This window comes from Canis lupus, chromosome 14 (genome assembly GCF_011100685.1).
Source record: "Canis lupus familiaris isolate Mischka breed German Shepherd chromosome 14, alternate assembly UU_Cfam_GSD_1.0, whole genome shotgun sequence".
NCBI lineage: Eukaryota > Metazoa > Chordata > Mammalia > Carnivora > Canidae > Canis > Canis lupus.
The window spans coordinates 49,570,620-49,586,027 of record NC_049235.1 but is presented as its reverse complement, the minus strand read 5'-3'; the positions used below and the strand labels follow the sequence as shown (position 1 = coordinate 49,586,027).

The following is a 15,408-nucleotide window of genomic DNA, read 5'->3' as shown; positions in this document are numbered from 1 at the left end:
TAAGATTTTATTTATTTATTCATGAGAGACACAGAGAGGGGGGCAGAGACAGGCAGAGGGAGAAGCAGGCTCTATGCACGGAGCCTGAAGTGGGACTCAATCCCGGGTCCTGGGCTGAAGGTGGCACTAAACCGCTGAGCCACTGGGGCTGCCCAATTGCCATTGAATCTTACACACCAGTTACTGTTATTTTCTCCACTTCACTAGTGGGGAAATGATGCCTAAGGGATTAATTCAAATGCCAACTGGAAAGGGTAGAGAAAGCAAGGCAGTTCGATCCAGATACTAAGCATATAACCATTAGACGACACTGCCTCACTTAATAGCCATATTCTTCTAGAACTCAGTTCTTACTATCTTTTCTTTCCCATTTATATGCTTTCTTCAATTTCTACTTAAATCTAGGAATATTAACTATTCTATACGACCAGTCCTGAGAGTCAGAAACAAATATTTGTCATCAGCTATATTTTTCCAAAAAAGGATATGTATTCATATTTTTATAACCTCTTATACCTATATTAAACATAAAAAAAACCGTCATGGATATGAAGAAAAATCAAAGAATAATAAAGTTAACCTTGAACTGACCTCTTAAGAAATTAACTATTTCTAACATAAGTAATTGTATTTACATGTAATGTTTTAAATTCATTTGGTAAATGTAATGATCAAGTCATAGTTTTACTTTGCTTGCCACATTTTTCTAAATTACAACTTACCTCCTTTTGAATTCTTCTTAATTTCTAATTCTCAAGATAAGCTTGTAAATTGAGATATGTCATGTTGTTTGGGTTCCAAAAATTAAAATGCAGCAAAAAATAAGTCTGCAGTTGCTAAGCAGAGAATTAAAATACTCTTCCGGAGGAGACAATAAGAAACTTAAAAGATCAGTTATGTCTGTAGGGGGTAAATTGTCCTTGAAAGAAATAAAGGAAGCATAAAGAGGAATTTATAATATATCTCTTGGGTTCAACAATATTAATTTGTCTTAACCATCTTTGAAGTCCTGACCACAGTGATGCTTTCCTAGGTGCATTTTAATTAGCATGATACTGTCTCAATAAGCTACCCAGAATTCAGCAGAGAACAAACCATTTTCTCAAAAGCATTTGTCATGGAATATATCACAATCTTAAATTAATAAATTAGTGCCCATATGAGAACAGAAAATCTAGTATATGAAAATCTCGGAAAATTATGTCAGTGGTAGTTCACAATACCCTCAATGATTTTCAATATATATCATATTTGTAAAAAAGAAAAGCATTAGAAGAGGTGGAGGAAGTATTTTCCCATTAGTGTGTTAACTGTTGAGATTTTATATCAATATAAGGTGTTCAACAAGCTGGGTGTTGTAAGTGTCTCTCACCCCCAAAAGTCCCATCTTTTTCATCATTTTAAGTATTGAATCATCCTCACTTGTGGATAAGCCATCTGCTAGAAGCAATAATTTTAGGAACAATGTCCCAAAACAGCTTCCCATACGTAGCTGCTGGCAGCTCTGGCATTTGGGAGCATAATCCTTTTAAATTGAAATCTGCCCTCATAGGTACAGGTTTCCAGATCCTCAAAGCATCATGAGTTCTTTATACTTGTGATGGAGGTCAAATTAGAGAAAAGGACATTTAAGCTGAAATTGCGCTGATTTTCTTTCTCAATTGTGTCATTAAGTTTCAAAGTCCAAATAATCAAGAATATGCTGAAATTCTTAATAAAAACCTAACATTAATCTTTTGGAAACTGTTAACATCCATGATTCATGAGAAGCTGAATGAGCCTATATTTTCTAAATCATAGATGAGTAATCCATCTTCTCTATGTCTCTATGCTTACATTTTGTGTTTCAGCTTGATTTTCATACTTTCTCCCTTGAAAAGCACATATAAAATACTTGGTAAGTCCTTAACCCTTCGTGCCTTCTCAAAAGAGCATTGTATAGAGTGGGGAAAATACTCTAGAGTGAAACATTTTGAATACTCATTCTCTTAGTAAATACTTATAGTTGTTGGAAAAGTCACTTAAGTTTTACAAAGTGAAAGAAGTGTTCTAAATGATTTATAAGATACATTAAATATTAAAGGTACTGTGATTTAATTCCTTATTTGTCCTGTCCATAATTATATTTATCTTGTCAAATGAGATAATTCAAAGATCTAAATCCAAATGATTGGTAAATCTTCACAAAGTTAACATCTGAGCATTAGATTTAGATGTCTAAAATTCAATAACACTTGTGGAATATACCAAGTAGAGAAATATACTGCATCTAAATGCTTTGGGGAGAAATTTGCTAGAAGAATAAGAATACTTTGATCCAAGACTAAACTAAGTTCATTTGCTATAGATTTTTATTTATTTTTTTTAAAGATTTTATTTATTTATTCATGACAGAGAGAGAGAGAGAGAGAGAGAGAGAGAGACAGGCAGAGGGAGAAGCAGGCTCCGTGCAGGGAGCCTGATGTGGGCCTCGATCCCAGGGCTCCAGGATCACACCCCAGGCTGAAGGCAGCGCTAAACCGCTGAGCCACCTGGGCTGCCCTGCCATAGACTTTTAAATAAAACTTCTTTAAAGGGGTTAGAGATGCATGTAATGAAACCGATTACCTATAAGCAAGGTGTGCCTATGGTCAAAAAATTCATTTATTCAAAATATTTTAATTTTTTGTTTAAAAATTACTGAAAAAATCCATTTACAAGGAAAGAATACTCAAGAATGATGAAATTTCCTTTTATCCTCTTAGTTTTTGTCTATTAGCTGATTTTTTTCCTTTAATCACAACACAAATAATTTAAAAGAGACAGTTTTATATTGTTATAAAATAATTTTAATGATCATGGCTGGAGAATTCTTCTACATATATTCATTTTATGTTTTGACATCCTTACTGTAAGAGCAAGTTATACTGGTAAGTAATATGACAACTTGTATAGGAAAAAGGTTTAGAAAACCCAAAGTTACTACTTTGAATGCAATCATAAGAGAACTTTATCTAATTTTGTTTTCAAATTATGAATTGACTCTAGTCAAGGATATTTTATCACTTCTTTATTCTACAGAAATATAAAGATATTATGCATCTAATAAAACATAAATTTTTTATAATCAGAGATTTCTTAAGTGTTTATTATCTTAGAATAACTTTAAACATCCCATTTATGTATTACGCATAATTTTTTCTTTTCATGGATAACCTTTAGCCTCATAATTTGTATATATTCTATTTTCATAGGTTTTACCTTCTCTTTGTTTTTTTACTATCAATAAATTATTTACAATTAAATATCTGGAAAAACTAAACAAAAATGAAATCCTTTACATAATTTTGGCCAAGGAAATCATTTTCATCTAGCATTCCTACTTTGTCTATTATATCTGGACATTTTGAAAGTACTGGAAAGGAAAACTCTTAACCTATCTCCTCTTCCTCATTCATTTCTGATATTGGAAAGACTCACCTACTGATTTTTGGGAAAAAAACTGAGCACATACAATTTATCCTTTTCTCTTTCTTTTAGAGAATCTGTACTCAGGGCACAGAACATGGACACTCCTTCCTCCTCCATTTGGTCTGTGAAAGATCTTTATCTGCAAGTTGAACAGCATGCAGGATAGAGTGGGTAATTTCAATTTATACATAAAAAATTAAAAAAAAAAAAAACCTGTGGCCTAAGAGAGCAGATATGTTGCCTTCCATTTACATTACTTTTCTATCTAATTTCTCTGTTAATTTGGACCTCAGAAAAGAAAGATTTACAAATCAAAGATTCATTAAAAAAAATAAGAAAAAGAAAAGAAAAACCTAGTAAAGTAAAAATCACTAAGAAGATATGAATAAGATAGACCTTGATACTGTTAAGAATGGAATTACCTTTCAGAAAGAAGTATAATTGACTAAATTTAGGCACAATTAATCAGTTACCTCAAAAAAAGTCAATTCCCTTTGAAAATAATCATTATACCATTATCATTATCATTTAGAGCACATTTCTTTGAGAATTCAAAAATGCCCTCCATATGCCTGTTAATTAAGTTATTAATCTTTACAACATATTTATGAGGTAATACTGAATGTTGGAGAAAAATTAGAAAAGACTTCAAACATTTAATAAATGGGAAAAGGATCATTTACTTAAGCTAAAAATTATTAGTTCTTACTATGTGCCTATGTACATGTTTCATATGTTATTTTATTTTCCTACTTTTTCATTTAATAACATATAACCATAAATATTATCTGAAAGAAATTTAAGAAAACTGATAATATTATTCCAAGGATACTCTGAAGCCAATAACAACTCATAATTTTTAAAGATATAGTTGAAAATAAAAAGGCAAAGTTGATATCAACTCCTAAACAAAAAAAAATTTAAAAATACTCACATGAAAATTATCGCACAATTTCTGTTCTTTATTCTGGAAACCTAGAAACAACCCAATAAAATTACATCACAATTTATACATCAATCTCTGGAGAATTTTAAAACACTCAACAAAGCTTACTTATAATATACATTAAGATACTAATAATTTTCATGTGATAGCTAGTCTCCCAATATGGTCTTCCTACTGACCACATCTCCTAGTGATCATGTCCTAGAGTAGTATTCTTCACTATAATCTGGCTTGATGACTTAGTCTTGACCAATACATCGCAGTGAGGCCTGGTCATAAGAAGACTCACAATTTCTAACTGGGTCTCTAACTCACAATTTCTAAAATTTTTGTGATGTAGCCTCTAGAATCCAACCATAATTCTGTGCAAAGCTCAGGTGACAGAGAGATTGCAGTCTATATCCAATAGAATCACTTCAGTTTATAGTACATTCTGAGATCAAAGCCAACAACCAAAAGTAGCTATGTGTGTGATGCCTCTTTGGACATACTGCTTAATTAAGCCTTTTAGGTCTCCAAACGTTATTTGATGACAACTGCATAAGAGAGCCCAAGTGCTTATTTAGCTGAACCCAGTCAAGGCACACAATCATGACAGATAATTATTTTCTTAATGTTTTTAGCAGTTAAGTTTTCACATGATTTTTTACGAAGCATAATTAAGAGGAAGAGAAATTGGTACCTAGGATGTGGTATTACACTAGAAAAAAAAAAAAAAAAACCTTAAACTATATGATATTAGCCTTAGGATTGGGTGGCTAATGGAGGCCTGAAAGTATCAAGAAGATTATTTAGTGGAAGCTGCAAGGACAGTGAGAACATTTTTCTAGGACTCTGGAGGAAGGATGACCTCTATTATATAATAGTTAAAAAATTAGTGACATTGTTGCTGATAACAAGGAAAACAGAAAATGTACTAAATAAACTGGTAAATTTGGCCAACATTTCCACTTGGTTACAAGTATCACCTGTTTCGGATAAGGTATAGATAGAGACGAATAAGCTGAAAATAAATTGTTCCATTTTCAAGCAAATTTTAGAATTCAGGATTTCTGATTTTTTTTTTAATTTATTTATTTATTTATTTTTTTTTTTTAAAGGCATTCTATTCTCAATCTCTCTAAATGGAAAAGGGTTCTCAGAATAAGAAACGTCCCGGAAATATGGTCCCTCTTAACAGCTTAGCTATAGAAATATGTATTAAGCCTTTAAAATGAGGGGATCACTGGGTGGCTCAGCGGTTTAGCACCTACCATTGGCTCAAGAAGTGATCCTGGAGTCCCAGAATCGAGTCCCACATCAGGAAACCTGCATGGAGCCTGCTTCTCCCTCTGCCTGTGTCTCTGCCATTCTCTCTCTTTCTCTCTTCTCTCGCTCTCTGTCTCTCATAAATAAATAAATAAATAAATAAATAAATAAATAAATAATAATAAATAAATAAATGAAATCTTGGGAAAAAGTCTTTAAAATGATTTAAGGACCATCCCATTGGCCCTCTTAAGTAGTCATAAATGCTTCTGATATAGATATATACAAATACACACAATATGGAATATGATTCAGCCTTAAAAATAAGGAAATCTTGCTATTCGCAATAATACGGAGGACATTATACTAATAAGCAAAAACAGAAAGTGACATACTGTATGATCTTACCTATATTCGTAATCTAGAGTAGTCAAATTCATAAGAAGTAGATGTAGGATGATGGTTGCCATGGCTGGAGAGCGGGGAAAATGAATGATGTTGGTCAAAGAGCACAAAGTTTTAGTTACACAAGATGAATTATTCTAGAAATCTAAAGTACAGCATGGTAACAAGGTTAACAGTACTGTATTGTATACTTGTAATTTACTAGCAAGATATATCTTATTAAGTCTTCTCAACACACATACAAACACATACAATGGTAACTGCAGAGATAATGGATATGTCAATTAGCTTGATTGTGGTGATCATTTCACAGTGTATGCATATGTATCAAAACATCAAGTTGTATAACTAATATATATGATTTTTATGTCAGTTATACCTTAATAAAGCTTTTTTTTTAAAAAAAGGCTGGATGTGCTTCCTCTATAACAACCTAACAGCCTTCATTTTCCCCAGTCTCCTTGTAAAGTTGAGCCTACTAATTAGTGGTACAACCTATGAGCAAAAGCCATCTCTGTACTTGTATTGAATTAACTTTTTTTACTAAAGCAGGAAATAATGCTTCTAAGAATTTTAAAAGAATTGCTCAAACACATTCTGGCAAGGGAAGGCTCTGTATTAAAGATAGACATGTTAACCATGGCTTTTGTCTAATGAGTAAATCTATGATAGTGATAGGAAGATCATGAAGGTTTTAAGAATATAGTATTCGAGGAAACACTGGTAGCTTGCCCCAAAATGTAGAGAGATAATTAAATATGAAGTACATCCTTTGGACCCAGAACCATTTATAGAAAAGAATCAGGCTGAGGAAACTACAAAGTCACAGATTTCTTGTAAAAAAAAGAACGGTTGATTGAGAAAGTGGAGTCAAGGGTCCAGATTGTAGAATTAAGAGCCTACATATAGAAAATAACCAGCTAAGAATCATGGAGAATAACTTCCAGGAAATAATACTGAGATATAATCAAGGAAATGAAGGAAATGGTACCATGTCTGGCTGGATTTGAGAACTGTTATGCACAAGTTATTAGCTCTGTGCTCTCATTCCTACCACTTTTTTAATAAAGATTCTTATTCTATTTATTCATGAGAGACATACAGAGAGAGAGGCAGAGACATAGGCAGAGGGAGAATCAGACTCCCCATGGGGAGCCCAATGCAGGACTTGAACCAAGCACCCTGGGATCATGCCCTGAGCCGAAGGCAGATGCTCGACCACTGAGCCACCCAGTCATCCCTCAGTCCTACCACTCTTAAATAACAATAACCTATCTCTATATCACCATTGTTTGTTGGGGTCTGAAGTTCAGATTGAGAGAATATTATTCTAGAAATAACCTACCAGCAACCATTTGCGTTAGGCTAAGTAATGTTTCTCAAAAGACGCTATGCCCTAATCCCCAGACCTCTGAATAAATACATTACGTCACATGGCAAAAGCAATTTCACAAATGAGCATAAGAATTTTGACATGGAGAAATTATCCTGATTTATCAGATTGAGCCCAAAGTAATCACAAGGGTTCTCATAAGAGGAAGGCTAGAAGTCAGAGAAAAGAGAAAACATTATGCTGCTGACTTTAGTAATGGAGCAAGGAACCCACAAGTGAAGAATGCAGGTGGTCTCTAGAAGCTGGAAATGGCAAGGAAACAAATTCTCCCTAAAGCCTTGAGGATGCATGCAGCCCTGCCAACATCTTGATTGTAGATTTCTAACCACCATAACCATACGAAAATAAATTTGTGGGGTACATGGGTGGCTCAGTCAGTTAAGCATCTACCTTTGGCTCAGGTCATGATCTCAGGGTCCTGGGATTGAGTCTCACATTGGGTTCTCTGCTCAGGAGCAAGTCTGCTTCTCCCTTTCCCTGTCCCTCTGTGATCTCTCTTGCTCTCAGTCTCTGTCAAATAAATAAATAAAATTTTCCAAAAAAAAAAGGAAATTTTTATTATATTAAGTCACTAAATGTGGAGTAATTTGTTACAGTAGCAATAGGAAACCAATCCTCTACTCTAAGGAATTGTATTATTACCATCTGATTATTATTTTGATGATTATATCCTTCTTGAAACTAATGTATAATGGGATCGCTCTTTGGATATCTTTGGAGGAGGATAAGAGTATATCACAAATAGAACGGATATGACTGGGGACTTGGGGAAAACAGTGGTGCATGTTCTCCAAAGATGGCCTCCATCAACCGCAATTTCTGATATTTGTGCCTTTTTGTAGTCAATTTTTCTTGAGTCTGTCCTGGTTGTGACTCTTTTTGACCAACAAAATACAGAGGAAGTGAAACTGTGATTTTTTTTTTTTTTAATAAAAAGCTTTACAGCTTCTGATTGGGCCTCTTGGAATGTTCATTCCCAGGTTAATGATTTCTCTCAGAACCCAACCCATGCTGTGGGGGACTCAAGCTACATAGACAGATCATGTGTAGATACTCTGGGTAACATGCATATTTGTTATTATCCATCAAATGTAAGTCATATAAATGGGTCATCATGGATGTACAGATTAATCAAGCCTTTAATGGCCACAGTGCCAGCCACTATCTATAAGCACATGAAAGACACTAAGTGAGAACCTACCAGTTAAGCCCAGGGCACACAGAGAACTTTGATATATAATAATGAATTACTTTAGATTACCAAATTTAGGATTGGATAGGAACCAATCCTGCGGTTGATGGAGGCCATCTTTGGAGAACATGCACCATAATGTACATTACATAATATGTACATTATGTAATATGTACATATTACATAACCATATGTAATCAGAACGTTTCATTGTATTATAAGACTTTAACAGGTCAATCACAATTTATAGAAGATTAAGATTCAACTTTTTCCCCCTTTATAAAGAAGCAGGGCACCAAATACTAAGTGGTTAAAGTTGTACCTAAGATAGTATAAAAATTAGACATGACAGGAAAGAAAGCCATTCCTTCCTTATTTAATTAGTTAAAACATAAACTGATAGAAGTATACACAAAGGCATATGAGCAACCAGAGGAAGCATGCCTAATTAAAAAGAACTTCCAAAGAAATAATGCTTAAAGCAATAACATATGAATTAAACCTAGATTATGGAGAAAGCAATGGTTGTTGAGACCTACTACACAAGACAAAAGAAACAGTACACATTTGAACAGAAAATGATGAACAAGATAATAAACAAAGAAATTACAAAGAATGCAAAATAGGTATATACAATGGATTGGAAACTCCAGAATTAATAAAATACCTAAATATCCTTACTTTTGAAATGCAAACAATCAAGTTTGAATAAAAATACACAAAGAAACAATACACTATGAAACAACAAAAATAAAGAGGAAGTCTTAAAAGGCTCCAGAGAGAAAAATGGACTTCTTAATGGGTTGAGAAATACACTGATAATAGATTTCTTGACAGTCAAATGTAAGCTTAAGATAGTTGAAAAATATCTTTTTTTTTTTTTTAGTTGAAAAATATCTTAAAAGTGGAGAAAAAAATAACTGCAACCCTAGAATTTTATGTCAAGTCTTAAAAAAGCAAAATCAAAGTCATTTCAGACAAATAAAATCTGAAGGAGTCTATCACCAGAGTTCAATCCCACCAAAGAACTTCTAAAAGATATATTTTCAAAAGAACACTGAAACCAGAAGGAATGACTAAGATACAATAAGCAATTATGAGCAAAGATATTGGTATGCATGTACCTAAGTATAAACCAAGAAGTACATGAAATTAACAATAATTATAATAATAAACATTGTAGAATAAAAATAAGTCATGATTGAACTAACATGTTGAACAAAATGCCATGTAAAAAGAGAAGTGAAGGATAAGAATAAGAGAAAACGGAATTTGAAATAGTTCATTCAATTCAAAGGAAAGATAGAAAATAAGAAACAGAGAGCATAAAGGACAGAAATATTATCACTGAAATAAATTCTCATGTACTTACCTCCCTACTTAACAGATTAGTTGAACAGAAAAAAATAAGTAAATTCCAGTAGTCTCCTCTTATCTTTGAGGGATACATTCCAAGACCGCCACTAGATACCTAAAATTGTGAATATATATACTATATACTATGTTTTTTCCTATACATACACATCTATGATAAAGTTTAATTTGTAAATTAGGCATAGTAAGAGATTACCAATAACTGCTAATAAGATAGAACAATTAAAACGATATACTTTCTAAAGATTATGTGAATATGCTCTTCTCCCAAAATATCTTATTGTACTGTAGTTACCCTTTTTCTCCCTGTTAATGTCTACAAGATGAGATGAAGTGAAATGAAGGTTGTAGGCATTATGCTGTAGAGGCTACTACCGACCTTCTGATGATACGTCAGAGGAATCATCTGCTTCCAAGTGAAACCATAGAAAGCAAAACTACAAATGGGTTGGGGAAAGCTATAGGTTAAAATATGTAGTTTACAGGAGATTCCAGGGCTGACAGCTGACCATCAGAACCAGGATCTGATTATAAAGATCTGCAAAGGAAATTTAATATACAGGCTCCTGTATTATAAAGGGAAAGTTAATCTGCAGGCCCCAGTCTTATATTCTGATATAATAGAATAGCAGGTCTATTCTGTCAATGTCAGGTCTTGCCAGGGAAATAGTGGAGACATTGGCTGGCTGAGTTCGTGAATTATAAATCTCTAAATTTCCCAGCACTGTTTGATATCCAGCTCAACTTTCACTCTCAAAGCTTTTATTCTCTGTAAACATATGACAGTTTTATTCTAAGCATATTAGATAGCTCATCCTCAGCCAAGGTTTTTACAGAAGACCCCTACAGAGACTTCTGGCCTCCCTCCATATGCATAGCTTCCTCCTCTACCCTGCCACATTTTACAGATTGCAGCTTGCCTCTACTGCCCTGGATTGCCATGTCTGTGTCCTCAGCTCAGTAGGGTGGCTGTGATCTGCTTGGGCTCCAGCCTGCTGATCCATGGTCAGGATACTGTCCTCAGGGAAAAAGCTATGGTCACTATGGGGCTCACTACATGATTTCCCCTTCCCTCATAGATTGCATTCACGGGGTGTCACTCAAAACTCTTGAAAACTGGGGGCTCGAATATTATATCAGTTTTATGGTTCTTTACATTGAAATGGCTAACCTGGTAGCAATTTACTCTGTCATTGCCAAAAACAAAAGGCATTCATACTTCTAAATGAATGTTACATATATTTTTTTAAATTCAAATTATACTGCATATTGTAGCTCAACTTAGGAGATAAAATTAAGAGTTATCACACAATAAATCTTCCTATCCAGAAAAATATTATGCATATATATTTAATAGAAACTATAGTCACCATTTTCTGTACTTGATATGCCAGTACTTGATATATGATGTACATATATATATGTAATATATAATACATGTAATGATGCTATAATTATTCCCACTTTACAGATGAATCTAAAAGAATACACACATCTGAGATGCCTAAAAACATGGGCTTTTCAATCATGGTTTTCTTTGCATCTACCTCCACAGGTTACTAGCTATGATCTTAGGCATATTATTTTTAATTTTTCCATGCTTCAGTATTCCTTATTTGTAATATGGGTATTCTATTACCCAATTCATAGAGTTGTTGAGAAGATTAAATCATTTACATAAGTGCTTATAATAGCATCTGCCTTAAGAAAGTATCAATAAATGTTATCTATTAGTGGTATGTTAGAGATTCAAATCCCACACTATATTATGTCAAATTCTTATAATTAACCACTTGCAATTATATTTTATCTTTTACTTTGGTTCCTGGATAGATTTAATCTAATTGTTTTTGTCATTGTGAAAATAAAATCCATTTTCAAACTGGCTATTTCTTACATATATACATATGTATATGTATATATGTATATAAAATGAATGTATAGTTAGCAACCTTCCTAAATTTTTATTTCTAATAGTTTTCTTGTTGAGTTCCTTAATTTTCCTGGGCAAGCAATTATATCATATGCAAACATTAATAATCTTCTTTCTTCCAATTCTTAGGTCTTATTTCTTTGTCCTGGATATTGAAATAATTAAAACTTCAGAACACTGCTTAATAGATATGATAATTAAGAGCATATTTGTTTTGCTCCTGATTTTAATTAAGATGATTCTAATTTTTCAGCTAGTACGATGCTCATTCTTATTTTGAAATAGATATTATAATCACATCTTTATGCCTTATTTGTAAAGTGTGTGTTTGACTTTTATTTAATCATACCAAAAAGGATGTTGAAATTCACCCTATTCCATACTAATTTTGAGCAATAAGATAATCATATGGATTTGATTTGTATAAAGGGAATAAAGTTTTTCAATTTTCTTATTCGATCTTCCTTACTTGCTGTTTGTATTGGCATCACAATCCGGCAAACACACAAAACACATGTTAATAATAATGATAATCACTAGGAAATAGTAAATCTTTCCATAGTTCTAGCATTCTTCCAAGTATTTTCACACTCATGTTGTTTAATTTCTACAACCCTCCCATAAATTTGAGACTATTATATTTCCTACTTTAGAGCAGAGCAAACCAAAGCTCAAGTGGCTAAGAATCTTGCCCAAATTCACTCACCTGGCAAATAGCACAGATGGAGTTTCAGTTAATCACATGATTCTATAAATCTCATTCTGATTTTAATTTTCATTGCCCAAATAGCAGGGAGCTAAGCCATCACTCTTGGAATGGCCAGGTCTACATCTTTATGCAAATGTTTCCCAGTATAGCCAAGAAGATATCTCACACATATTCTCCAACACCCCTTGCATTGTCACACCTACTATGTAATGCCTGTTCTTCCCTCTTCCCCCCCCCCCATTTCTATGTCTTGTTAACAAAACCATTAAAAAAAACCCGATTTTAGTTAAGCCTAGCAGATTGGACATATGTGTGTATCTGTACTCTCCTTGCATGGGAGATATCAACACATTTTTGGAAGCTGATGGAAAAGTGGTAACTGATGGAGCAAACTAGAATAAAAGTAAAAATCTAAGTAACTGTGGTAAGTGGTAGTCAGGAGCATGTGTGCATGGTGAAGAAGGAAGTAGAATAGGAGCCAAAAGCCAGAATTACTGCAGAAAACCCCAGAAAGGCTGAATGACTATAAAATTTTTAGAGTTTATGAACCTAGAAAAGTTCAAAAATTGACATAACTATTTTTCCTTTAGACTTCCTTCTCTTGTTTGCAAAGTGAAATAATTGTTTTTGCTCACAATCCATTTTCCTGTACTTGCTTCCTCTTGTCACATGATGTGTTCTTTCATTGGCCTTTTCCCACTGTTGTAATGACAACATAAGCACCTTATCCATCATATCTGTCTTAGGAGTTAAGGTAAATTCGTGGTTTACTTTGTTTCTACAATATTGGTTTACTTCTGCCTAGGCAAAATAGAACAAAAATCCAAATAAGTACGTTTATTTACCTAGCTTATTAGGAGATTATACTCGTGAAAAAAAATCTCATTGTAAAAATCTCATAGATTATTCCTTTGATTGACTTTTGTTTTTAGACATATAATTTCCTCCTGATATTTTTGAAAAGTGACTGTGAGAAGGCCATATTCCAGTTTGAAATATTCAAATACTGTTGTCTGCTTTCCCTTCTTATTCTATCCCCAGCAACATAAACTTGTACACAGTATTCACATATGATTTTCTTATTTCTTTTCCTGAATCTGTGGTTATGTCCCTTTTCTCATAACTAATTTTGTGTTGGGGTGTTTATATTTTTGCTATGTTGGACAACCTAGAAATTTCTATTTTATTCTCTTGTGTTTGAAGAATAGCATAAGGCATTTTTAATCATTTCCACACAACTGCTAGGATGTTTCATAATACATTAATTACTGCTTTAATTTTTATTGATGTATTAATTTCTTATTATTTCCTAATGTTGAAAGTTATGACTAGTTCATTTATTTGTCTGCTGCCTTTTTTTGTAATGAATTCATTTGTTTCTACTACCTACCTTTTATTATTTCTCCTCTTACTCTGTAATCACTGCTGAACAAATCCTTATTATTATAAAGTCAAGGAAAACATGTTTCACCATCAATTTATTTTCAATCACAGAAATACAGTCCCAATACCTATCATATTACATTAGCGTTTGAAAAATTATCTCATTCACCTTGACTAAATATTTAGACACAGTATTATAATCAGTCCATTCTTTTTCTTAGCCTTAGCAATACAGATACAATGGTCACAAATAAATTGTCCTATAGACTCCAAGTATTTCCAAAAATGTCATTTATGCTAAGGCATAGCTTTGGTACTTAATGTTTGGTTCTGTGTAACTAATTTTCAGAAGACTATATAATCCATTGTACAAAACAAAAGTATATGCTTTATGTGAGATCCAGATTACAATTTTTTATTCAATATATATTATTAAAAAATAAGTAAGATCTCTAATCAGAGTAATAAAAAAGAATAACATACTAAATCCATTAGAAACATGGGAGTCAAAATGACTTAGGTATATTTTGGAGTCTCTCTCATGAATCCTTTATTCACTACTACCAAATCCAACCTTAGTTCTATCATCTACCCTATGTGTTTTCTACCTGACTAACAGACCAAGGATTCTCAACTCTGGCTGCACCTTAGAATCTTCTAGATTTTTTTAATAAGGAACTTTTTTTTTTAAGATTGTATTTATTTATTCATGATAGACACAGAGAAAGAGGCAGAGACATAGGCATGAGGGAGAAGCACTCTCCCTGTGGGGAGCCCAGTGTGGACTCGATCCCAGGACCCTGGGATCATGACCTGAGCCAAAGGCAGACGTTCAACCACTTAGCCACCCAGGTGTCCCGAAAATTAATATTTAATTATTTACATGATTCTAATATACAACCAGGGTTAAGTATCATTGTTATACCTTTTAAAGTAGGGTCTTTGAGCTAGTAACTATAATCTCTACTACAAAATATATTAACCAGTATTCAAACAGAAAACTTCACATATACATACATATGTGTATATCTGTGTGCATGATGTGATATTATATGGTAACAAGAGAGGTTGAAAGAGTATTATGCTCCCAGTATTAAAGTAATGAAACAAAGTGATATTGGTGAAGTAAGAAGCCCTTAGTTAAGCAGAAAATTTCAATGAAGTTAGAATATTTCAATCAGAATTTAGCTACTAAACAAATCTGTAACAGTACATGATATTATGAAGTACACGGAAGCAGTACCTGGTAAAGTCATGTCCACAAGCAGCTTATAACTTAGATTAAGATATAAACATAACATGGAGAAAGTCATTACAAAGTCAACTTTTAAGTGAAAGATACTGAACAATGCTGAAAAATAATTCCAGATAAGTA

At 33.1% G+C, this 15,408-nt stretch overlaps 2 long non-coding RNA genes across 14 annotated transcripts in view; both read right to left on the bottom strand.

Annotated features, from left to right (window-relative positions):
- Window positions 1–728: 728 nt before the first annotated feature.
- Window positions 729–4,426, bottom strand: LOC111098696. Its single transcript, XR_005369230.1, has 3 exons — window positions 4,385–4,426; window positions 3,460–3,589; window positions 729–919 (listed from the first exon to the last, which is right to left on the bottom strand). It is a non-coding gene; the product is annotated as an uncharacterized LOC111098696 (long non-coding RNA).
- A 1,295-nt stretch (window positions 4,427–5,721) lies between these two features.
- The window catches only part of LOC111098831, a 187,261-nt gene continuing 177,574 nt past the window's right edge, over window positions 5,722–15,408 (bottom strand). For 9 of the 13 annotated variants that reach the window (XR_005369721.1, XR_005369723.1, XR_005369714.1 and 6 more), the window contains 2 exons: window positions 6,053–6,116; window positions 5,722–5,774 (listed from right to left, as the gene is read on the bottom strand). This is a non-coding gene — a long non-coding RNA (uncharacterized LOC111098831). Of the gene's footprint in view, window positions 5,775–6,052; window positions 6,117–10,006; window positions 10,106–13,295; window positions 13,452–15,408 lie in introns of those variants that run through there. The other 4 variants (XR_005369712.1, XR_005369713.1, XR_005369716.1 and 1 more) reach the window with 4 other exon arrangements.